Below are 25,043 nucleotides of genomic sequence, written 5' to 3'. Positions count from 1 at the left end.
TTGGCCAGGCTGGTCTTGAACTCCTGACCTCGAGAGATGTACTCACCTTAGCCTCACTAAGTGCTGGGATTGTTTCCTCATTCTTAACGTGCATGTCTCACTACTGCCTGGTGATGCTCTGTGCCACATGGTGCCAGATGACACCGTAGTTGTGTACCTTCACCCCTGCCCACATGGCTTAACAGGATCAAATGAGGCAGCTCCCATTTTGGAGTGAGCAGTGTACAAATGGAGCATCAGGCTCAGGTTTTAAGTGACAGATGAAACAAACGTGCCCTCCAAGGCTGATCAACATTCGTCACTTGGAGAACTGGTTGTCTTTTGTATCACCTCTGGTTTTCATAAGAAGCTTGAATTTGAGTTATTTGTACTTTTTATTTTATTATTTTAGAGATGGAGTCTCGCTCTGTTGCCCAGGTTGGAGTGCAGTGGTGTGATCCTAGCTCCCTGCAACCTCAAACTCCTGGGCTCGAGCAATCCTCCTGAGTGGCTGGGACTATAGGTGCATGCCACCACACTTGGCTAAATTTTAAACATTTTTGTAGAGTTGGGGGTCTCACTATATTGCCTAGGCTGGTCTTGAACTCCTAGCCTCAAATGATCTTCCCACCTCAGCCTTCCAAAGTGTTGGGATTACGGGCATGAGCCACTGAGCCCAACTTTTTTGTACTTTTATTACATAAGTCAATGGTTGTTACATGTTTTCATCTTCCTAATTTTAACCTTCCTGCCTACAAGAACAAGAACAAAAAAGATTATTCTACCTTCAGTCTTTTTAGTTGTTTGCATTAGAGGAAGGAAAAATGACTTTTCTTATTCCTCTGTGGTTGGAGAGGAAAAGTCCTTTTTCCTACCCCACCTACTGCTTTTTGGGACCAGAAGTCTCCAAAACTGGATGTGTAAGAAGATCCACTGGAAGGCAGGAAAAAAACATTGGAACTTCTAGTTGTGTGTGTGTGTGTGTGTGTGTGTTTGAGACAAAGTCTCACTCTATTGCCCAGGCTGGAGTGCAGTGGTGCAATCACAGCTCACTGCAACCTCTGCTTCCCAGGTTCAAGCGATTCTTCTGCCTCAGCCTCAGGTCGTGAGCTGGGATTACGGGCATGCACCACCACACCTGGCTAATTTTGTATTTTTAGTAGAGACAGGGTTTCACCATGTTGGCCAGGGTGGTCTCGAACTCCTGGCTTCAAGTGATCCGCCTGCCTCGGCCTCCCAAAGTGCTGGGATTATAGGCGTGAGCCACCGTGCCCAGGATGCACCCTCCATGCCCCTTCCCTTCACTCCTGGGTCTGGGACACTGATTCTCACCTGTCCCAGGCACACCACCCCCCAGCCCTCCTGCCCCACTCTCTAGCAGTCTGCCTCCCCTTCTACCCCAGCCTTGGTAACATCTGAAGTCTGTCCTTAATACACCAGTGTCCCACCCGGGGACAGTGTTACTCTGTTTTTGAAAGAAAAGTAATTATACTCTTCTATTACAATAGTAATAGTGACAGGTGCCATCATACCTGCCAGGTACCCTGCACTTGATGTGGTAATCTTCAGTGTGCACGGTAACTTTAAGGTGAGTGACACTTTAGAAATGAAACAATTGAAGCTGACAGTTGAAGCCCAAAATCTGAGCTGGGATTTGCACATTAATGACCCACCTGCCACCAAAGCCTCAATCTTCCTGCCATACCTCATTGCTTTTCTGACCACCCCTGCAGGGCCTCGGGTGGTGGGTGTTAGCTTATGCTAAACCAGTGCTGGAGTGGCCTTGCTGGGTGAGAAGTAATCCCTCTTCCTCCCCACTAATTTGCAGGCTGTGACCAAAATAAATAAAATAGAGTAAGTCGGTTGGAAATACTCGAGGCTCCTTTGGGGGCAGAATCTGAATCCCAAAGGATTAGAGCTTTGTCTAATCTGCTGATGATGTCTGGATACAGAGCTCACACCTGTGATCCCAACACTTTGAGAGGCTAAGGTGGAAGGATGACTGGAGACCAGGAGTTTGAGACCAGCCTGGGCAACATAGTGAGACCTGGTCCCTACAAAAAAATATTTTAAAAATTAGCTGGGTGTGGTGGAGTGCACCTGTAGTCTCAGCTACTCAGGAGGCTGGGGTGGGAGGATCACTTGAGCCTGGGAGGTTGAGGCTGCAGTGAGCTGTGATCTCACCACTGCACTCCAGCCTGGGTTACAGTGAGACCTCATCTGCATTAAAATTAAAAAAAAAACCTAAAACATAATGATAAAGAATAATACAGGCCGGGCGCAGTGGCTCATGCCTGTAATCTCAGCACTTTGGGAGGCCAAGGCGGGTGGATCCCAAAGTCAGGAGTTCAAGACCAGCCTGGCCAACATGGTGAAACCCCCGTCTCTACTAAAAATACAAAAATTAGCTGGGCATGGTGGTGTGTTCCTGTAATCCCAGCTACTCAGGAGGCTGAGGTAGGAGGATCGCTTGAACCCAGGAGGCGGAGGTTGCAGTGAGCTGAGATCGCTCCACTATACTCCGGCCTGGGCTACAGAGCAAGACTCCTTCTCGAAAAAAAAAAAAAAAAAAAAAAAAAAAAAAAGAATAAATAATCCCATGATGACTCTTACCAGTTTTCTCTAAGCCTAGGCCCAGCCTTGGCCCACGGCCTCAGCCCTTGGCTTGATATGGCTTATTTAGGCATTTAAACGTTGACACCTGCCTCCTGCTGTTTAATTCCCTGCAGTCTGACAGATTCACCAACTACCAAGGAGAATGCCCGCCCTCTTTGTGCTGTGTGTAAATGAGGCTTCCATCAGCACAGACACACACAGGCTGCAAATGGGTCAGCCCTGCCCCCAATTCCACACCCATGGCCACAGCAGGGAATGCTATGTTCCGCTTCCCCAGCCCTCACACCCAGGTTAATATCTGGGCTGTCACCCTCAGCCTCACATCCAGGTTACCACCTGGGCTAATTTCATTTTTTCACTTTTTGGGTTTGCAGATGCCCCCCCAGCGGGATCAAAATGACAGATTTATGTCACACTGTGGGTTTGGATCAGAAAGCACCCTTGAGCAACACTTTGATTCCGTGTTTCTTCCCGTCCTCAGCTACTTCTTGGAAGAGCAGTGGAGAGAAAAATAGTGTTTCTTTTTCTTGGGAAATTGGCAGAGGCATGCTGAAGAAATCAGCCACAGCTGTTCTCCACACCTGGATAAGGTTTTAATAAGAGCTTAACGCACCCGCCCTCCAGAAAGGTGGTCTGTGGTGCCTACGGTGTTGTCTCTCCGGGGCGCTTCTGGGCAGCTTTCTCTGTGACCTGGAGAGCGAAGAGTCTCCAAATGTCCATCACATTTCAGCTGCCAAACTCCCCTTTAAATGTAAGTAAGCCGTTTGATTTCTGCTGCCTTTGTTTTCCCATAAAAGGGCATTTAAAAAAATGTAATTCTCCAAGAAATCTCTAGTTGTTTTGAAATAAAAAGCTAGTTTTCACTCTTGATCTCATTTCTTCCAGCTGTTCTCTGGTTTGCCCTGCTTGGTTTGTGGAACCTTATACAAATTCATTAGTGCTTTTCCAGCTTCACAGGTTGGAACTGAGTTTTCTAAATAGCAAAATGCATTTTGGCTGAAGCAGAGCCAGGAATCCGTGTTGTTTGCATTGGCGCCATCCAATTCACTTGTTCTGAATAAGGGAATAAAGTTAATATTTATTCCCTTCATGATTCTTGTATTTCAAGAAAAAAAAAAAGGTGCTCCATAGGCTGTCTTTTTTTCCCCAGCAGGTATTGATTGATTTATTTGAATTTTGAGCTGCAATCAAGGATGGAGAATCTAAGTGATCTCCTTGCTCTCCAAATATTTATGAGTTGTGCATAGAATATTGACTAATCTCTAATGTGCGGTCTTGATGAAAAGGGAAGGGATGGCTGGGGCTCGTTATTGCGTCTCTTCAGTGGATTAGAGAGATTAGATGCGTAAGATGTCCCAAAGCCTGCATCGAGTCAGGTGACCTGATCCTCATTCCCATGCAATGCACAACTTAGGAGGCCTCTCTCTCCAACTGTGACACTTGAAATTTGTATGCTCATCTTCATCATGACTATGTAGCCAACTCTTGGTGTTGTGCAATGAAAAACGGAAAATTTAAGCCAGATGATTAAAAAAAAAAAAAGACCGCGTGACTCGGGGTATAATGAAAGACAGGCAAATGTTTTCAGACACAATCTCCTTCTCTCTTAGACACACTCCTCACTCTTAAATATTTGGATTTTTTACTTTACTCTGCATCTAATTTTAATCCCTTCTCAGCTGGCACCATACTATCGATGGCCAGGGCTCCACAGGGACAGCTAGCGACGTGCCAAGTCGACTCTTCTGGTTGTGGATGTAACACTTAGGAAACACCTTCAAGTTCCTGTCTGCAGTGGGTGCTGCCCAAAGTCCGTATCATAGAAACCTCCCAATTATATGAGAGCCTCCATCTAAAAGTGAATGGCATCAATAGGAAAGTAGCATTTTCTGAATAGGTAACAGAATCCATAAAGTGCAAGTGTAAAAGGAAAATAAAAACTTGGGACCCTGTCTGGGTGCAATGGCTCACACCTGTAATCCTAGCATTTTGGGAGGCCGAGGTGGGCAGATCACGAGGTCAGGAGTTCAAGACCATCCTGGCCAACATGGTGAAACCCCATCTCTACTGAAAATACAAAAATATTAGCCAGGCGTGGTGGTGCGTGCCTGTAGTCCCTGCTACCCGGGAGGCTGAGGCAGGAGAATTGCTTGAACCGGGGAGGCAAAGGCTGCAGAGAGCTGAGATGGCGCTACTGCACTCCATCCTGGCAACAGAGCGAGACTGTCAAAAAAAAAAACAAAAACAAAAAAACAAAAAGAAAAAAAAATTGGGACCTCAATTCACTCTGCCAAAAGAAAAAAAATTAAGCTGAAAGCGCAGTCATGCAAGAAGCTACCTTTTCTTTTGTTCCTAAGATAGCTATGGATAAAATATTAAACATCCCCGCAGATAGTTACTCTTAGTTCACCTTACAGTGCATGCGAGGTGAGTACATAATTGACTATTCCCCTGCTTGCTCCTTTTCTCTTGCAACGTGTGGATTTGGTCATGTGACCATAACCTTCCTCTTTCCCCTTTAGTCTGCTTTTCCCCTTTAAGCCCTCAAAATCATCTTTGGAGGAAGGCACAGACCACAGACTGTTTCTGGGGCTCCATGTTTATTTCTTCCGGGCGCGTCCCTAATCTTGGCAAAATAAACTTCGAAGTTGATTGAGACCTGTCTCAGATGCTTTTTGGTTCACACAAGAAAACAAACCGATCTCAGGTCTTAGTCCCTCTGGAGAGCTTTTAGAGAGGCCCATGGCTAACAGGAACCACCCAGGTCTCACAGGAGGACACGGATGGAGAGCCAGCTTGCAGTTCTCAGGATCACACCAGGCTCCGGAGCAGATTACTGAAGTCTCTTTATATGTACCCAGGCATTCTGTGTGAAAGAAGGAGGCGGGAGGGGAGAGCCAGGTTAGTTTGGGAAATTTTGCATTACACAAAATTAAGCAGGTTTCTTTGGTCTTCGGTATGTAGATTTTATTGTGAATCTGTAAGAAGCAGAAAGAATAGAAAGCTTTCCCCAAACTTTTTTGTCCTGAGAATCTCTTTTTCCTAACATTCCAAAGGCTACTGTGATCCACAAAGCCCAGGCTGGAGACAGCCACCTGGAGATGTCAAGGAAGCTCCAGCTGCAGCTGCCAGTCCCCAGCTCCGTGGAGACTCACCTACCAGTTTAATGGGGACATTCCAAACCCATGGGCTTCAAATTTGGCTACCCCCATCTTCAGGGTCACAAGAGGACTTTCTAAGGCGACACAGGTACATGGTTTTTGTTCTTTTTAAGTTCTAGGTCCACAATTTCCATGCACTCTTTCCTATAATTGTTCTGGTGAGAACTGAATGGCGATGAGCCATTGCTGCTGAATGGAGCCTCCTCGTTCTGTCTCCTCTTTCGTAACAGCTGCTTCATAAACGCAAGACATCCCTCACTGTCTCTCATCTTACTAGGGTGCATTGCCCCAGGGTGGACAGATATCTGGGTTGCCAAATTGCTGGATTGGCTTTTTTTTTTTTTTTTTTTTTTTTAGAAAGTGAATGATTCTATTGACTAAGTAATAAATCATTTTGCAGATGAGATGCTTTCTAATTCTTGGCTTTCATGAAATTTGAGAGAAGACCTAATTGAGTTGTCAGAATTAGATCATTACATATTTTTGATGATAGATCACTGTATCTGAAGGAGCTTGAGTAATAATTGATATTGCTGTGATAAAATTGCTTCCATTGTTGTCTACTTCTTGTTCTTCTTTTTTTTTTTTTTGAGACGGAGTTTCACTGTTGTTGCTCAGGTTGGAGTGCGATGGTCTGGTCTCGGCTCACTGCAACCTCCGCCTCCCGGGTTCAAGCAATTCTTCTGCCTCACCCTCCTGAGTAGCTGGGATTACAGGCATGTGCCAACACGCCTGGCTAATTTTTTTGTATTTTTAGTAGAGATGGGGTTTCACCATGTTGGCCAGGCTGGTCTCGAACTCCTGACGTCAGGTGATCCACCCACCTCGGCCTCCTGAAGTGCTGGGATTACAGGTGTGAGCCATCACACCTGGTCTTTTTTTTTTTTTTTTTTTTTTTTTGAGACAGGTTCTTGCTCTGGTTGCCCAGGCTGGAATGCAGTGACGTGATCACGGCTCACTGAAGCCTCAAACTCCTGGGCTCAAGGGATCCTCCCAACTCAGCCTCCCTGGCAACTGGTACTACAGGTGTGAGTCAGCATGCCCAGCTAATGTTTTTATTTGTTGTAGAGATGAGGTCTCACTATGTTGCCTAAGCTGGTCTCTAACTCCTGGGCTCAAGCAGTCCTCCTGCCTTGGCCTCCCAAGGTGCTGGGATTACAGGAATGAGCAACCATGCCCAGCTTATGCACTTCTTTTTTTTATTTTGTTTTGTTTTGTTTTAGAGATGGAGTCTCACTCCATCACCCAGGCTGGAGTCCAGTGGCACAATCTCAGCTTACTGCAACCTCTGCCTCCTGGGGTTCAAGTGATTCTCCTGCTTCAGCCTCCTGAGTATCTGGGATTGCAGGTGCATGCCACCACACCCGGCTAATTTTTGTATTTTTAGTAGAGATGGGGTTTCACCATCTTGGCCTGGCTGGTCTTGAACTCTTAACCTCATGATCCCCCTGCCTTGGCCTTCCAAATTGTTGGGATTACAGGCGTGAGCCACTGCTCCTGGCTGCTTATGTGCTTCTTTATATGAGAAAAATTTTATAGTGCTTACAATAGCAGTAGCAACAATAATTGTGAAATGAGAAAAATGTTGATGAGGACCTTGCCTATTTTAGTAAGAAGTGGAATGAAGAATAGTTTTCCCAATAAAATTCTAATTTTTATGTTATATATATATTTTGTTTGTTTGTTTGTTTTTGAGGCAGAGAACAAAAAATGGGTGGAGATCTTTGTGTCTTTATCCTTGTGTCTTTTTTATTTTTATTTTTTTATTATACTTTAAGTTCTAGGGTACATGTGCACAACATGCAGGTTTGTTATATATGTATACATGTGCCATGTTGGTGTGCTGCACTCATTAACTCATCATTTACATTAGGTGTATCTTCTAATGCTATCCCTCCCCCTACCCCTTCCCACAATGGGACCCGGTGTGTGATGATCCCCTTCCTGTGTCCAAGTGATCTCATTGTTTAATTCCCACCTATGAGTGAGAACATGCGGTGTTTGATTTTCTGTTCTTGAGATAGTTTGCTGAGAATGATGGTTTCCAGCTGCATCCATGTCCCTACAAAGGATATGAACTCATCCTTTTTTATGGCTGCATAGTATTCCATGGTGTATATGTGCCACATTTTCTTAATCCAGTCTGTCACTGATGGACATTTGGGTTGATTCCAAGTCTTTGCTATTGTGAATAGTGCCGCAATAAACATACATGTGCATGTGTCTTTATAGCAGCATGACTTATAATCCTTTGGGTATATCCCCAGTAATGGGATGACTGTGTCAAATGGTATTTCTAGTTCTAGATCCTTGAGGAATCGCCACAGTGTTTTCCACAATGGTTGAACTAGTTTACAGTCCCACCAACAGTGTAAAAGTGTTCCTATTTCTCCACATCCTCTCCAGCACCTGTTGTTTCCTGATTTTTCAATGATTGCCGTTCTAACTGGTGTGAGATGGTATCTCATTGTGGTTTTGATTTGCATTTCTCTGATGGCCAGTGATGATGAGCATTTTTTCATGTGTCTGTTGGCTGTATGAATGTCTTCTTTTGAGAAGTGTCTGTTCATATCTTTTGCCCACTTTTTGATGGGGTTGTTTGTTTTTTTCTTGTAAATTTGATTGAGTTCTTTGTAGGTCCTGGATATTACCCTTTGTCAGATAAGTAGATTGCAAAAATTTTCTCCCATTCTGTAGGCTGCCTGTTCACTCTGACGGTAGTTTCTTTTGCTGTGCAGAAGCTCTTTAGTTTAATTAGAACCCATTTGTCAATTTTGGTTTTTGTTGCCGTTGCTTTTGGTGTTTTAGATATGCCTATGTCCTGAATAGTATTACTTAGGTTTTCTTCTCGGGTTTTTATTGTTTTAGGTCTAACATTTAAGTCTCTAATCCATCTTGAATTAATTTTCGTATAAGGAGTAAGGAAAGGATCCAGTTTCAGCTTTCTACTTATGGCTAGTTGCTTTTCCCAGCACCATTTATTAAATAGGGAATCCTTTCCCCACTTCTTGTTTCTGTCAGGTTTGTCAAAGATCAGATGGCTGTAGATGTGTGGTATTATTTCTGAGGGCTCTGTTCTGTTCCATTGGTCTATATCTCTGTTTTGGTACCAGCACCATGCTGTTTTGGTTACTGTAGACTTGTAGTATAGTTTGAAGTCAGGTAGCGTGATGCCTCCAGGTTTGTTCTTTTTGCTTAGGATTGTCTTGGCAATGCAGGCTCTTTTTTTGTTCCATATGAACTTTAAAGTAGTTTTTTTCCAATTCTGTGAAGAAAGTCATTGGTAACTTGAAGGGGAGGGCATTGAATCTATAAATTCCCTTGGGCAGTATGGCCATTTTCACAATATTGATTCTTCCTATCCATGAGCATGGAATGTTCTTCCATTTGTGTCCTCTTTTATTTCGTTGAGCAGTGGTTTGTAGTTCTCCTTGAAGAGGTCCTTCACATCCCTTGTAAGTTGGATTCCCAGGTATTTTATTCTCTTTGAAGCAATTGTGAATGTGAGTTCACTCATGATTTGGCTCTGTTTGTCTGTTACTGGTGTACAAGAATGCTTGTGATTTTTGCACATTGATTTTTATCCTGAGACTTTACTGAAGTTGCTTATCAGCTTAAGGAGATTTTGGGCTGAGACAATGGGGTTTTCTAAATATACAATCATGTCATCTGCAAACAGGGACAATTTGACTTCTTATTTTCCTAACTGAATACCCTTTATTTCTTTCTCCTGCCTGATTTCCCTGGGCAGAACTTCCAACACTATGTTGAATAGGAGTGGTGAGAGAGGGCATCCCTGTCTCGTGCCAGTTTTCAAAGGGAATGCTTCCAGTTTTTGCCCATTCAGTATGATATTGGCTGTGGGTTTGTCATAAATGCTCTTATTATTTTGAGATACGTTCTATCAATACCGAATTTATTCAGAGTTTTTAGCACAAAGGGCTGTTGAATTTTGTCAAAAGCCTTTTCTGCATCTATTGAGATTATCATGTGGGTTTCATCTTTGGTTCTGTTTTTATGCTGAATTACGTTTATTCATTTGCATATGTTGAACCAGCCTTGCATCCCAGGGATGAAGCCCACTTGATCATGGTGGATAAGCTTTTTGATGTGCTGCTGAATTTGGTTTGCCAGTATTTTATTGAGGATTTTTGCATCAATGTTCATCAGGGATATTGGTCTAAAATTCTCTTTTTTTGTTGTTGTATCTCTGTCAGGCTTTGGTATCAGCCTGATATTTTACAACATTTTACGATGTTGGCCTTGTAAAATTAGTTAGGGAGGATTCCCTTTTTTTTCTATTGATTGGAATAGTTTCAGAAGGAATGGTACCAGCTCCTCCTTGTACCTCTGGTGGAATTTGGCTGTGAATCCGTCTGGTCCTGGACTTTTTTTGGTTGGTAGGCTATTAATTATTGCCTCAATTTCAGAGCCTGCTATTGGTCTATTCAGGGATTCAACTTCTTCCTGGTTTAGTCTTGGGAGAGTGTAAGTGTCCAGGAAATTATCCATTTCTTCTAAGTTTTCTAGTTTATTTGTGTAGAGGTGTTTATAGTATTCTCTGATGGTAGTTTGTATTTCTGTGGGGTTGGTGGTGATATCCCCTTTATCATTTTTTATTGCATCTATTTGATTCTTCTCTCTTCTCTTCTTTATTAGTCTTGCTAGTGGTCTATCAATTTTGTTGATCTTTTCAAAAAACCAGCTCCTGGATTAATTCATTTTTTGGAGGGTTTTTTGTGTCTCTATCTCCTTCAGTTCTGCTCTGATCTTAGTTGTTTCTTGCCTTCTGCTAGCTTTTGAATGTGTTTGCTCTTGCTTCTCTAGTTCTTTTAATTGTGATGCTAGGGTGTCAATTTTAGATCTTTCCTGCATTCTCTTGTGGGCATTTAGTGCTGTAAATTTCCCTCTACACACTCCTTTAAATGTGTCCCAGAGATTCTGGTATGTTGTATCTGTGTTCTTATTGGTTTCAAATAACATCTTTATTTCTGCCTTCATTTCGTTATGTACCCAGTAGTCATTCAGGAGCAGGTTGTTCAGTTTCCATGTAGTTGAGCAGTTTTGATTGAGTTTCTTAGTCCTGAGTTCTAGTTTGATTGCACTGTGGTCTGAGAGACAGTTTGTTATAATTTCTGTTCTCTTATATTTGCTGAGAAGTGCTTTACTTCCAACTATGTGGTCAATTTTGGAATAAGTGCGATGTGGTGCTGAGAAGAATGTATATTCTGTTGATTTGGGGTGGAGAGTTCTGTAGATGTCTATTAGGTCCACTTGGTGCAGAGTTGAGTTCACTTCCTTGATATACTTGTTAACTTTCTGTCTCGTTGATCTGTCTAATGTTGACAGTGGGATGTTAAAGTCTCCCATTATTATTGTATGGGAGTCTAAGTCTCTTTGTAAGTGTCTAAGGGCTTGTTTTAGGAATCTGGGTGCTCCTGTATTGGATGCATATATATTTAGGATAGTTAGCTCTTCCTGATGAATTGATACCTTTACCATTATGTAATGGCCTTCTTTATCTCTTTTGATCTTTGATGGTTTAAAGTCTGTTTTATCAGAGACTAGGATTGCAACCCCTGCTTTTTTCTGTTTTCCATTTGCTTGGTAGATCTTCCTCCATCCCTTTATTTTGAGCCTATGTGTGTCTCTGCATGTGAGATGGGTCTCCTGAATACAGCAAACTGGTGGGTCTTGACTCTTTATCCAATATGCCAGTCTGTGTCTTTTAATGGGACCATTTAGTCCATTTACATTTAAGGTTAATATTGTTATGTGTGAACTTGATCCTGTCATTATGATATTAGCTGGTTATTTTGCTCACTAGTTGATGCAGTTTCTTCCTAGCATCGATGGACTTTACATTTTGACATGTTTTTGCAATGGCTGGTACCTGTTGTTCCTTTCCATGTTTAATGCTCCTTCAGGATCTCTTGTAGGGCAGGCCTGGTGGTGACAAAATCTCTAAGCATTTGCTTGTCTGTGAAGGATTTTATTTCTCCTTCACTTATGAAACTTAGATTGGCTGGATATGAAATTCTGGGTTGAAAATTCTTTTCTTTAAGAATGTTGAATATTGGCCCCCACTCTCTTCTGGCTTGGAGAGTTTCTGCCAAGAGATCTGCTGTTAGTCTTATGGGCTTCCCTTTGTAGGTAACCTGACCTTTCTCTCTGGCTGCCCTTAACAGTTTTTCCTTCATTTCAACTTTGGTGAATCTGACAATTATGTGTCTTGGAGTTGCTCTTCTCGAGGAGTATCTTTGTGGCGTTCTCTGTATTTCCTGAATTTGAATGTTGGCCAGCCTTGCTAGGTTGGCGAAGTTCTCCTGGATGATATCCAGCAGAGTGTTTTCCAACTTGGTTCCATTTTCCCCGTCACTTTCAGGCACACCAATCAGACATAGATTTGGTCTTTTCACATAGTCCCATATTTCTTGGAGGCTTTGTTCATTTGTTTTTACTCTTTTTTCTCTACACTTCTCTTCTCGCTTCATTTCATTCATTTGATCTTCAATCACTGATACTCTTTCTTCCAGTTGATCGAGTCAGTTACTGAAGCTTGTGCATTTGTCATGTAGTTTTTGTGTTATGGTTTTCATGTCTATCAGTTCTTTTAAGATCTTCTCTGCATTGATTATTCTAGTTATCTATTCATCCATTCTTTTTTCAAGGTTTTTAGTTTCTTTGCACTGGTTACGTAGTTCCTCCTTTAGCTCTGAGAAATTTGATCGACTGAAGCCTTCTTCTCACAACTCGTCAAAGTCATTCTCTGTCCAGTTTTGTTCCATTGCTGGCAATGAGCTGCGTTCCTTTGGAGGGAGAGATGCGCTCTGATTTTTTGAATTTCCAGTTTTTCTCCACTGCTTTTTCCCCACCTTTGTGGTTTTATCTGCCTTTGGTCTTTGATGATGGTGACATACTGGTGGGGTTTTGGTGTGGGTATCCTTTCTCTTTGTTAGTTTTCCTTCTAACAGTCAGGACCCTCAGCTGTAGGTCTGTTGGAGTTTGCTTGAGGTCCACTCCAGACCCTGTTTGCCTGGGTATCAGCAGCAGAGGCTGCAGAAGATAGAATATCGCTGAGTAGCGAGTGTTGCTGTCTGATTCTTGCTCTGAAAGCTTCATCTCAGGGGTGTACCCCACCGTGTGAGGTGTGAGGTGTTGGTCTGCACCTAGTGGGGGATGTCTCCCAGTTAGGCTACTCAGGGGTCAGGGACCCACTTGAGCAGGCAGTCTGTCTGTTCTTAGATCTCAACCTCAGTGCTGAAAGATCCACTCCTCTCCTCAAAGCTGTCAGACAGGGGCATTTACCTCTGCCGAGGTTTCTGCTGCTTTTTGTTTAGCTATGCCCTGTCCCCAGAGGAGGAGTCTACAGAGGCAGGCCGGCCTCCTTGAGCTGTGGTGGGCTTCACCCAATTCGAGCTTCCTGGTGGCTTTGTTTACCTACTTAAGCCTCAGCAATGGCGGGCACCCCTCTGCCAGCCTCGCTGCCACCTTGCAGTTAGATCTCAGACTGCTGTGCTAGCAATGCGGGAGGCTCTGTGGGCATGGGACCCTCTGGGCCAGGTGTGGGATATAATATCCTGGTGTGCCATTTGCTAAGACCCTTGGTAAAGCGCAATATTAGGATGGGAGTTATCCAATTTTCCAGGTGTTGTGTGTCTCACTTTCCTTTGGCTAGGAAAAGGAATTCCCTTCCCCCTTGTGCTTCCCAGGTGAGGCGATGCCTCACCCTGCTTCAGCTCTCGCTGGTCGGGCTGCACCTGCGGACCAGGGCCAGCTGTCCAACATGCCCCAGTGAGATGAACCCAGTACCTCAGTTGAAAATGCAGAAATCACCCGTCTTCTGTGTCACTCATGCTGGGAGCTGGAGGCTGGAGCTGTTCCTATTCGGCCATCTTGGGCATGCCCTCCCTATTTTTATTTTTATTTTTGAGGCAAAGTCTCACTCTATCCCCCTGGCTGGAATGCAGTGGCGTGATCTCGGCTCACTGCAACCTCCACCTCCTGGGTTCAAGTGATTCTCCTGCCTCAGCCTCCCGAGTAGCTGGGACTACAGGCACACACCACCACGCCCAACTAAGTTCTGTATTTTTAGTAGAAGCAGGGTTTCACCATGTTGGCCAGGATGGTCTCAAACTCCTGACCTCAGATGATCCGCCCACCTCAGCCTCCCAAAGTAGCTGGGATTACAGGTGTGAGCCACCATGCCCAGCTTATCTTTGTGTCTTTGTCTTCATTTTCATCTTTTTGTCTCATGGACATAAGGATGGTAGTAATAGACACTAGGGGCTCCTGGGTAGGGGAGAGGGAGAGGGATTAGGGTTGAAAAACTATTGGGTGCTATGCTTACTACCTGGATGACAGGATCACTTGTGTCCCAAACCTCAGCATCACACAAATATACCCATGTAACAAACCTGACATGTACCCCCTAAGCCTAAAATAAAAGTTGAAATTATTCTTTACAAGTTTTCCTTTTAAATGTTCAATATTTGCAATTCACCAGAAGTTATATCCTTTCTATGCAAACTTATGAAGGAACATTTGAGATGTTGACTTAAATAGGTATGAGAAGACATGGAGTTTTTCTTTTTCTTTTTCTTTTTTTGAGACGGAGTCTCGCTCTGTCGCCCAGGCTGGAGTGCAGTGGCACGATCTCGGCTCACCGCAAGCTCCACCTCCCAGGTCCACGCCATTCTCCTGCCTCAGCCTCCCAAGTAGCTGGGACCACAGGCGCCGCCACCACGCCCGGCTAATTTTTTGTATTTTTAGTAGAGACGGGGTTTCACCGTGTTAGCCAGGATGGTCTCGATCTCCTGACCTCGTGATCCACCCCCCGTCGGCCTCCCAAAGTGCAGGGATTACAGGCGTGAGCCACCACGCCCGGCTGAGAAACCATGGAGTTTTCAGCCATAATTGTAGAAGGTAACCAAGCAAGAAGTCGAAGGTCTCTGCATCCAACAGCACATAAGAAGAATGTAAAAATAGGTATTCGGAGATGACATTTGACTTCAACCAGCATTTGAGCTATTCCCACATTTCTTTCATACCTGATAACCAACCTCATCGACTGGGCCATGGAACCGCCTTATGGAAACTGTCCTGTGGGGGTCTCCTGTCCCTCGTTCCCTGACTCATTCGTGCCTCAAATCCCAGAAAGCCTCAGAAAGTAGAAGGTGAAATGTTGGTCCTAGTTCCCAAGCCCTAGTCCATCCACCAACCATCTCAACAGTTAACCATGGTTTGCAGATTTGCAGTTTTCAAAGTGTTTTCCTCTCCTTCCACTCCTCACTGCTACCTGCTGTGACAGGTGAAGAAATTGGAGCTCGGAGGATTTCAGTGATTTCCCGGGGATGACACAGTAGGAAATGACATCGTTAATATTTGGATCCAAGCTATCGGTTTTCAAGCTCTGTGTTTCATCCACGACATCTCATTGTTTCTGGGGAGTCTTCTTTTAGACAGAGGCCAAAGCAACTGGGATCTCCTGGGTCTGGGAGCCCATTCAGCACTCTTAGGGAGATGGTGGTGGGTGGGTATCCCTGGTCTCTTCTGGGAGCTTCCATCAAGATTATCTGCCAGGGCAGGGCACGGTGGCTCACACCTGTAATCCCAGCACTTTGGGAGGTTGAGGCAGTTGGATCACTTGAGGTCAGGAGTTCGAGACCAGCCTGGCCAACATGGTGAAACCCTGTCTTTAAAAAAAATACAAAAATTAGCTGGGCATGGTGGCATGCCTCTGTAGTCCTAGCTACTTGGGAGACTGAGGCAGGAGAATTGCTTCAACCGGGAGGTGGAGGTTGCAGTGAGCTGAGACTGCACTATTGCACTTCAGCCTGGGCGACAGAGTGAGACTCTGGCTCAAAAAAAAAAAAAAAAAAAAAAAAAAAAAAAAAAATTATCTGCCAGACACTTGGAGTGAACTTGCACACAGCGAGGGGGAAAGCAACACATACAGACACTTAGTGTGGAACAAGATACCACAGTGTGGAGCCAAGACAAGTAGAAATAAACATTCACATAAAAATGTGCAGGATTGCCGTGAGTGGTGTTTTAGTCTGTATAGTTATACCAGAAATAAAAATTGGTCAGATGTCAAAATACTACTCATCTACCTTTAGTTTTTATTTTTAATTGAAGACAAAAGGCTTTTGGAAACCAAGAGAAATACTAAATCTGTTTCAGCGTACCTCAAAGGGCCCAGATGAATAGGTACTTCTGGCTGGCTAAGTTGAATTTATGCTTTGGGTGTTATTTTTGAGAACTTTCAAGGAGAATTTTTTTTTCTTAGTGCACTTACTAAAAAGGCTGCTGGACATACATATTGGAAAAATAATTGCCCAGTCTTTGGGGCTTAGTTTTTTTGGTTTCTCAGCGTGAGATGTAATCATTTGAGGCCGAGCCCTTGAGAACATTAAAAGTCAAATGAAATTTCTAAAAAACAAGAAAGATTCTCAAGGTCTTAAAGGAGTAAATCTATAGGTGAGATACACAATAAATAATTTGCATCCACTTAGTGCATACAGGAAATAATTTACTAGACAGGATTCCAGCATTGTACATAATACAAGGTCATCCTCAAAGGCTACCTCAAAGTTTGGGTATGCAGGTGGCCAGGAGTTTAGTAACCTGGAATTTATCTTACCTGTCCTCATTGGTTGGCTCCAGCTGTTTACTGTGTGTGTGTGTGTGTGTGTGTGTGTGTGTGTGTGTGTGTGTGAGACAGAGTTTTGCTCTTGTTGCCCAGGCTGGAGTGTAGTAGCAGCTCACTGAAGTTTCAGTTCACTGAAACTTCCGCCTCCAGGGTTCAAGCAATTCTCCTGCCTCAGCCTGCTGGGTAGCTGGGATTACAGGCACGCGCCACCACACCCAGCTAATTTTGTGTTTTTGGTAGAGATGGGGTTTTACCATGTTGGTCAGGCTGCTCTCGAACTCCTGACCTCAGGTGATCCACCTGCCTTGGCCTCCCAAAGTGCTGGGATTACAGGCGTGAGCCACCGCATCCCCAGCTGTTTACTTTTGTGGATGACTCACGTTGCTGGTGGTTCAACCTCCACTGACAGATAGGGCTCACTTCCTGTTGTCACAGCCTATCTTGGGCTGGCAAACATGTTAACGTAAGGGGACAGTGTCACAAATATTAAATTCTGCGTGGAATTTTCCCAAGCACAATCTGGGTATTGTGAAACACTTGCAAATGGTACCCTGCATCCCAGTTCACTCTGTTCACCCCAGGTTCTGAGATGTCCCTCTCGTGCCCATCTTGCCTGGGACAGACAACCTGGACTTTCAAGTTAATGCCTTTGTGACTGAACTTTTAGTGCCAGAGAATCACTTGCCTGAAGTCATAATTCAAATTACAGTGAAATCAGACAGATATTCATAGACTATCAAGCTGGGAGGATGTCAGAGACCATTTACCAATGTCAGCGGTCACCTAAGTGCTGTCGGCAGCTCAGGCAGGAAGATCTTTTTCTGTGAAACTTTTCCGTGCAGGACAAACAACATTCTAGATCCTGCCCACTGCATGTCATCAGTACATCTGTCACAATTATTGTAACAACTAAAACCCACCTCTCCCGCATTTCCAAGTACTGGGGGTCCTACCATTTTCAGCTGACAATGCTATGCACAGGGAGGAAATCCGATCCAGGAACAGAGAATTACTTGCCTGAGGTCACAATGCAAATTACAGTGAAATCAGAATGTTACTCTGCACGCTCCCACATTTAATCTCTGTCCTGTTACTATCCATCTGTACAGCAGCGGAAAAACATCCTAATTAACTTACTATTTGTGACCAGTATCTGTGAAATGCTTTAAACTCCTAGGCGAAAGATACTAAGTAACCACTCCTAGTTCTTTATTGTTTATTTGCAACTCAAAGCACTATCAATTCCAGTGTAAATAACCAAATAATAATTTAAATTGTAATCCATTCTGGAAGTACTTTTTTTTTTTTTTTTTGAGACAAAGTCTCATTCTGTCACCCAGGCTGGAGTGTAGTGGCGCGATCTCAGCTCACTGACACCTCCACCTCCCAGGTTCAAGTGATTCTCCTGCCTCAGCCTCCTGAGTAGCTGGGATTACAGGCGTGCTCCACCACACCCAGCTAATTTTTGAGAGATGGGGGTTTAGTAGAGATGGGGTTTCACTATGTTGCCTAGGCTGGTCTTGAACCCCTGACTTCAGGAGATCTGTCCGCCTTGGCCTCCCAAAGTGCTGGGATTACAGGCGTGAGCTCAAAGTACTTTTTCTAAAGAAAGCTAGATCAGGGATGGATAGATGACCACAATCCTGCCAGTGCTTGTTTATCTGAACTGAAGCATGCGCCTGGTAGCATTTGAGCTCTCCTAGATATTTTGTCAAAAAGTTTCTCTTGGAGTTACATTATCTATTCCAGGGACCCCTGTTTAGGTTCTTCTGGATTGCGGGGAGGGAACTGGACTTTCAGAAGTAGCCCAAATGGGAGCTAAGGGAGCCACCTTGAGCAGGTGTGTAAGATGTAGCCACAAGGAGGCATAAGTGCTGCAGGACGGTGTGGGAGAAAATAGCCCCCTCCCCAGCCCACAGATCTCTCCCTTCCCACAGCTACATCAGCGGGAGCAAGATGCTTCCTGCCAAGCACTTGAAGCTGCCCGGAACAAGGTGCTACACAAACACTGTCCTTATTATTGCTTCTAATATGCAGACCCTGAGCTCTCTGTCTGTAAATACCAAGACAGCAGTGGGGCTGGGTAGACAGAAGCCAGGGCTTAGAGCACCCCAGGCTACTTGTTGCTAGGGCTTTTCCAACCAGTGATGCCAAGCCTCTAAGCTAAGCCTCAGGAAGTCCTATATATTTGTCTGTGATGGAAGCTTCCTCTTTTGGAACATAACTACTGGTTTGTTATCTTAAACAATCAACTTTTGTTCTTTCCCGACAGAGCTCCTATACAGATCTGGGCTGTTCTTTCTCTTTGCTGAGTCCTGGGAGCAGATCTCAGGTCTTCCAGCTTTCTTTTTTTTTTTTTTCTTCTTTTTTGCTTTCCAACTTTTAAGTTCAGGGGTACATGTGCAGGATGTGCAGGTTTGTTACATAGGTAGATGTGTGTCACGGTGGTTTGCTGCACAGATCATCCCATCGCCTAGGTATTAAGCCCAGCATCTATTAGCTACTCTTCCTGATGCTCTCCCTCCTCCTACCCTCCACCCTCTGACAGGCCCCAGTGTGTGTTTTTCCCCACCACGTGTCCATGTGGTCTCATCATTCAGCTCCACTTATAAGTGAGAATATATGGTATTTGGTTTTCTGTTCCCCATTAGTTTGCTGAGGATAACAGCTTCTAGCTCCATCCATTCCCTGCAAAGGATGTGACCTCATTCCTTTTTGTGGCTGCATAGTATTCCATGGTACCACATTTTCTCTTTTGAAATCTGTTGGAGACCTGGCTGGGGAAAAGGCTGTTAGGGTCTAAGTTGTTAGTTTCCCTCCTCCACTGCGGAACCAGCAGAGGAGTAGGGAAGTGTAGACACTCAGGGTATATGCAGCCAGTTCCACCAACTAAGGCAGCACAGAGTGCCTACAAGATCAAAGGATGCTCCTCTGGAAATCTTTGTTTGAGAGATGGAGTCTCACTATGTAGCCCAGGCTGGTCTCAAACTCCTTGGAGGGAGAGCTCAAGTGGTCCTCCCACCTTGGCCTCCCAAAGTGCTGGGATTATAGACATGAGCTACTATGCCTGGCCTCCTCTGGATATGTTGGCTGGCAACGGGGTTCAAAGCTTAAGAGATGACTTTGCAGCCAAATTCAGAGGCTGGTGAGCTCTTCAAGACAATGCACTGAGTTTCCTCAACTACCCAAAGGCATGGAAAGAAAAAGGGAGGAGAGAAATGATTATTTTAGTGATTCTGGTGAGAAAAATATGAAAGAGACTTAGAGACATGATCACCTACAATGTTTCCAAGAAACCTATAGTAAAAAGATTATTTTAGATATTGGGAATTTTTATATAGGATCAAGTGTCAGATGATTAATTTTGTTGGATGTGTTAATGGCATTATGGTTACGTAATACAGTATTATCTTCTTTTTAGTTACCCAGTGAAGTATTTTGTTTAAAAAATACTTGAAAATTTGGATTTGTTTTAAAGTATTTTGACTTTTAAAAAGTGAATGTTGATGAAATGTATGATAAAACGTTGATAATTATTAAAGCTGAGGGCTTGTACACTATTTTAGACATTTTTATTTTAAAAAATGTAGCAAGGATGACAAATATTTTATATAAAAATATGGGAATTAGTTATGTGATAAAGGTACTTAGAGTACATGAGGCAGCCAGGCACAGTGACTCACACCTATAATCCTGGCACTTCGGGAGGCTGAGGCGGGAGAATGGCTTGAGACCAGGAATTCAAGACCAGCCTAGGCAACATAGTGAGACCCTATCTATACAAAATAATAAAAAAAGAAAATCAGCTGGGCATGATAGTGCATGCCTGTAGTCCTAGCTACACTGGATACTGAGGTAAGAGGATTTCTTGAGCCTGGGAAGTTGAGGTTTCAGTGAGCCATGATCACACCACTTGACTCCTGCCTGGGTGACCCCATCTCAAAAAAAAAAAAAAAAAAAAAAAAAAAAAAACTGTACATAAGGGCCGGGCACAGTGGCTCATGCCTCTAATCCCAGCACTTTGGGAGGCCAAGGTGGGCAGATCACCTGAGGTCAGGAGTTCGATACCAGCCTGGCCAACATGGTGAAACCCATCTCTACTAAACATACAAAAATTAGCTGGGTGTGGTGTGGTGGCGTGCACCTGTAATCCTAGCTACTTGGGAGGCTGAGGCAGGAGAATTGCTTGAACCCATTAGGTAGAGGTTGCAGTGAGTGGAGATTATACCACTTCACTCCAGCCTAGACCACAGAGCGAGGCTCCATCTCAAAAAAAAAAAAAAAAAAAGTACAGAAGGCCTTCACTTCTCTGTCTAGCTTAGAGAGAACATGGTTTTCTATAAGTTTGGCTGATTTAAGCTCTTTGGGAAACAGTTTTCTATTTGCAAAGTTTGGTATGGTTTACTTGACGTTTTAAAAAATATATAGTATGGATTTTTAAAAAGGCTTTGAAAAACCTGTTAAATACAGTGAGGTAAACAGTATAAAAGGGATAGGCCAGGACTCATGACAACATCTCTTATCCCCCAGTACAATATTTCTTCCATGTTCTCCTTTTCTGTATTACTTCATCCTGGTGGGCAGCCACTTTTTTTTGAGACAGAGTCTCGCTCCGTCACCAGGCTGGAGTGCAGTGGCGCGATCTTGGCTCACTACAATCTCTACCTCCTGGGTTCAAGCGATTCCCCTGCCTCAGCCTCCTGAGTAGCCAGGACTATAGGTACCCACCACCACCCCTGGCTAATTTTTTGTATTTTTAGTAGAGCTGGGGTTTCACCATGTGGCCAGGATGCTCTTGATCTCCTGACCTCGTGATCCACCCGCCTCGGCCTCCCAAAGTGCTGGGATTACAGGCGTGAGCCACTGCGCCTGGCCCGGCAGCCACTTGTTTATGGTATTAGACACTTCAGCTCCTTTTTGCTTCTCTCTCTAGAGGAAAAGGTTTTGTTTTTTGGTCTATTCAAGCCCATTTTCTGAAATGTCTTCCCAAGTAGTGCCAGTTCCAGGACAGCTTAAGTCAAGGAGCAATGGGTTGCGTGTGAATAGTGATCATGAAACCTGGATGTTCTTGATACTTTAAAACCTGCCTTGGGATGATATAGTCCTTCCCTTAACATGAATTAAACAAGCATAACATGGTTGGTTCAATGGAACATATACAGAAATGATACAGAGCATTCCCTTAACTAACTCACAGGTTTAACCACAGAAACAAAAATTACAACTGTTTTAAAAGGTTCACATAGACCAGAGGCCTGTTCTGGCAAAGCGTTTTTGAAAAATGTTGTCATTCATTCCAGAACCAAGTTGCAACTTATCTTCTTTCCTAGCTAGCGTTTATTTTTTATTTTATTTTTATTTTTGGTCTCTAATGTCTAATGTATAACTGCCGAGCTACAAGAACCATCGCTGCAGTCATGCCCAAAAGTGAGAATTTCTTTTTTCTAGCTTTCAGGAAGTTAGCAGAAAAAATAACGTAAGACATGCTAGAGCAAAAACAGGAGAAAAATGTACTAAAGCCGAGAAGAGGCAGCTTCCACCTAGGAAAGCCTCTGGCTGTGAGATTGCCACCCAGAAATTCAGAGAGATCGGTGTTCTCTACCCGGGTATCCTGAAATGACGCCAGGACTGGGCTTTATAGAGATTCCCTCCAGTCCTGTTTTTCTTTTCTTTTCTTTTCTTTTTTTTTTTTTAATTTTTGAGACAGAGTCTCACTTTGTCACCCAGGCTGGAGTGTAATGGCATGATCTCGGCTCACTGCAACATCTGCCTCCTGGGGTCAGGCGATTCTCTTGCCTCAGTCTCCCAAGGAGCTGGGATTACAGGGATCCACCACCATGCCTGACTAATTTTTGTATTTTTAGTGGAGATGGGTTTTTGCCATGCTAGCCAGGCTGGTCTCAAGCTCCTGACCTCAAGCAATCCACCCACTTTGGCCTCCCAAAGTGCTGGGATTACAGGCGTAAGTCACCGCGCCCAACCCCAGACCTGTTTTTAACCCAACAGGACAACACAAAACAGCTTCCTGAGGCAGTATCAAAACAGCTTTCCTTATGACTGGGATGTGGGATTTGGAGGTGAAAACTGTGGAGTGGGCAGTGGAATCAGAAAGGACACAGCAGGAGTGCATTGTCGAGGTTGACATCCTGTCACTCTCTCCTGCACCCCAGTCACACACCTGCACACCCTGTTTAGTGGCCGAACAGGCTATTCAAAGTCAGAGGGCAGTTTCACACACTGTCAGGTCATTCACTGATCCAATAAGTATCTGCTGGCAGCTGGAGTCATTTTGCAGGTACTATGGTATGGCAGGAAGGGAAGTACTGTGCTTCCTGTCCTCAGGTCAGTTCCAGTCTAGCAATGTCCAAAGTAATTCCTTACTTCTCAAGAGGCAGAAGCTTGGTTTTGGTGGATTTGACTATGAGAGAGAGAGATGGTACCCTTTGCATGTGCCACTATAATCCTGTTTTTTCCTAAATATGCATATTTGTATCTCATCAATTCATCCTCCTGGGATTCCACCCCAAACCAGTTGTTTAGTGTGTGGGGCAAAGGGACTAGAAAGAGTCCACAAATTCACTCCAATACCATTTTTCTGATGAAATGGGACAATTCATTTAAATCCCTAAATGTTTGGTGCAGCCCTGTCATCTGTGGGTGCTCTATGAGATGAGAATTGAGTAGTTCTCACATTAGGAAAAAAATTAACTAGAAATCCCAATGAGTTGTTGAGCTGTCTGGGTGGTCTGGTTCACTCCTCTTCTAAATTCTGTTCTGGATTGTGTGTATTAGTCTGTTCTCATGTTGCTAATAAAGACATACCCAAGACTGGGTAATTTATAAAGAAAAAGAGGTTTAATGAACTCACAGTTCCATGTGGCTGGGGAGGCCTCACAATCATGGCGGAAGGTGAAGGAGGAGCAAAGTCACATCTTACGTGGCTGCAGGCAAGAGCGTGTGTGCAGGGGAACTGCCCTTTATAAAACGATCATATTTCATGAGACTTATTCACTATCATGAGAACAGCATGGGAAAAACCCACCCTCATGATTTAATTACCTCCCACTGGGTCCCTCTCATGACACGTGGGGATTATGGGAGCTATAATTCAAGATGAGATTTGGGTGGGAACACAGCCAAACCATATCATTCTGGCTTTTTCACATTAATAAACTATATATTGTAGTAGCCTGGTCATTGTAAACCAGAGGGTCCTGGTTAAACTGTGGCAAACACACTACTGCAAAATTATCATGTCACCTAAGACGAGCATCAATCTTTGTTTCTATCATTGATTGAGAAGACAGAATGTAGGATTTATATTCTGGTTTAGACATTTCCTATATGTAACTATGAGAACTTGGGAAAGTTAATGTAACCTCTCTCAACTATTGTTTTAGTTCATTATCCATAAAATGGGGCTAATAGTAGTCACCTTGTAAGGTTGTAGTGGTTAAATGAGCTCAGGTGCAGAATGTACTGAGTAGTGTTTTGTTTTTTTTTTTAATTTTTTTTGAGACAGAGTCTCACTCTGTCACCCCGGCTGCAGTGCGGGTGTATGATCACATCTCACTGCAGCCTCAAACTCCCAGGCTCAAGCAATCCTCCTGCCTCAGCCTCCCAAAGTGCTGTGATTAGAGGCATGAGCCACTGTGCCCTGGGCATGGGTGGTTGATATATAATATGACATATGGCAGCTGCTCAGTGAATTATAGCTATTAATAAGTTAATGCTTAGCCTTTTAATCAGTGTCTTAGTGCAATGAGAAGTCAGAGAGAAAGAGACAGGGGAAGACTTCATATTATTATGGGATGTGTAGAAATTCCTGATAAATATGACAAATGAGAACTATTTCTGAAGGGAGTTGTTGAATCACTTTCTCATTAGATTCTTTAAAATAAGACAGCGTCTGTTCGTTGAAAGAGTTGGATGTGGAGGGGATGCACCCTGAGGTGTGCTTTGGGTTCTGAGAAACATCTGTTAGTGGAGGAATTGCTCTTAACATTCCGCCACGAACCCACGACCCTCACATATGCTCACCCCTGTTGACAGCTCCACCCTCCAGCTTGCCTATAGACCAACTCCCTGTTCTTCAGTGGTTTTGTTTTCAAGTTTGACAGACACAGAGCTGATACTAAAGCAAAGTTGACAGGTCCTTTACAAATTACCAAGATTGCCATGTGCCATATGCCATGGAAACTAAGGCACAATGACAAAACCCCAAGGATTGGGTGTCCTTTGCTTAATTGCTTATGAAGATATGTGAAAGGAAAGGAAATTTCAGATCCGGTAAAATGACGGATCTGTTCAGGAGGAGGAAATGGAAGAAGAGGTAACAACACCCTTGGGGGCAGCCCAGGCAGCTCTGTTAAGATCACTGGCTCCGTGGAAGCATTTTGATGACAGAGTTTACTTACATGCTGGAGTGGGAAAGAAAAGCTTATGACGTTGACTATTATGAGATTAAACTGAGAATCTCTCGGGGGGAAAACAAAATGGTCAGCATGTATGCTTTTTGGCTGGATTTTAAATCTCTTTAAAAAACAATTACCTGTAGTTTCATCAAGGATTAGATGAGAATGTGGAGTGTTTCCTAAATTTTTAGTGAATTTGGTCATTTCAAGCCCTTTCTA

At 43.8% G+C, this 25,043-nt stretch overlaps 1 pseudogene across 1 annotated transcript in view; it reads left to right on the top strand.

Moving 5' to 3' along the window:
- Nucleotides 1-551: 551 nt before the first annotated feature.
- LOC126962380 (60S ribosomal protein L6-like) overlaps nucleotides 552-25,043 on the top strand; it is a 693,495-nt pseudogene continuing 669,003 nt past the window's right edge. The window contains exon 1 of the transcript XR_007728674.1: nucleotides 552-555. The product of XR_007728674.1 is annotated as a 60S ribosomal protein L6-like (transcript). The remainder of the gene's footprint in view (nucleotides 556-25,043) is intronic.

The sequence above is a fragment of the Macaca thibetana genome, chromosome 9 (genome assembly GCF_024542745.1).
Source record: "Macaca thibetana thibetana isolate TM-01 chromosome 9, ASM2454274v1, whole genome shotgun sequence".
NCBI classification, from domain to species: domain Eukaryota; kingdom Metazoa; phylum Chordata; class Mammalia; order Primates; family Cercopithecidae; genus Macaca; species Macaca thibetana.
Note: the sequence above shows the minus strand (reverse complement) of the source record. Positions and strands in the feature narration are given on the sequence as shown.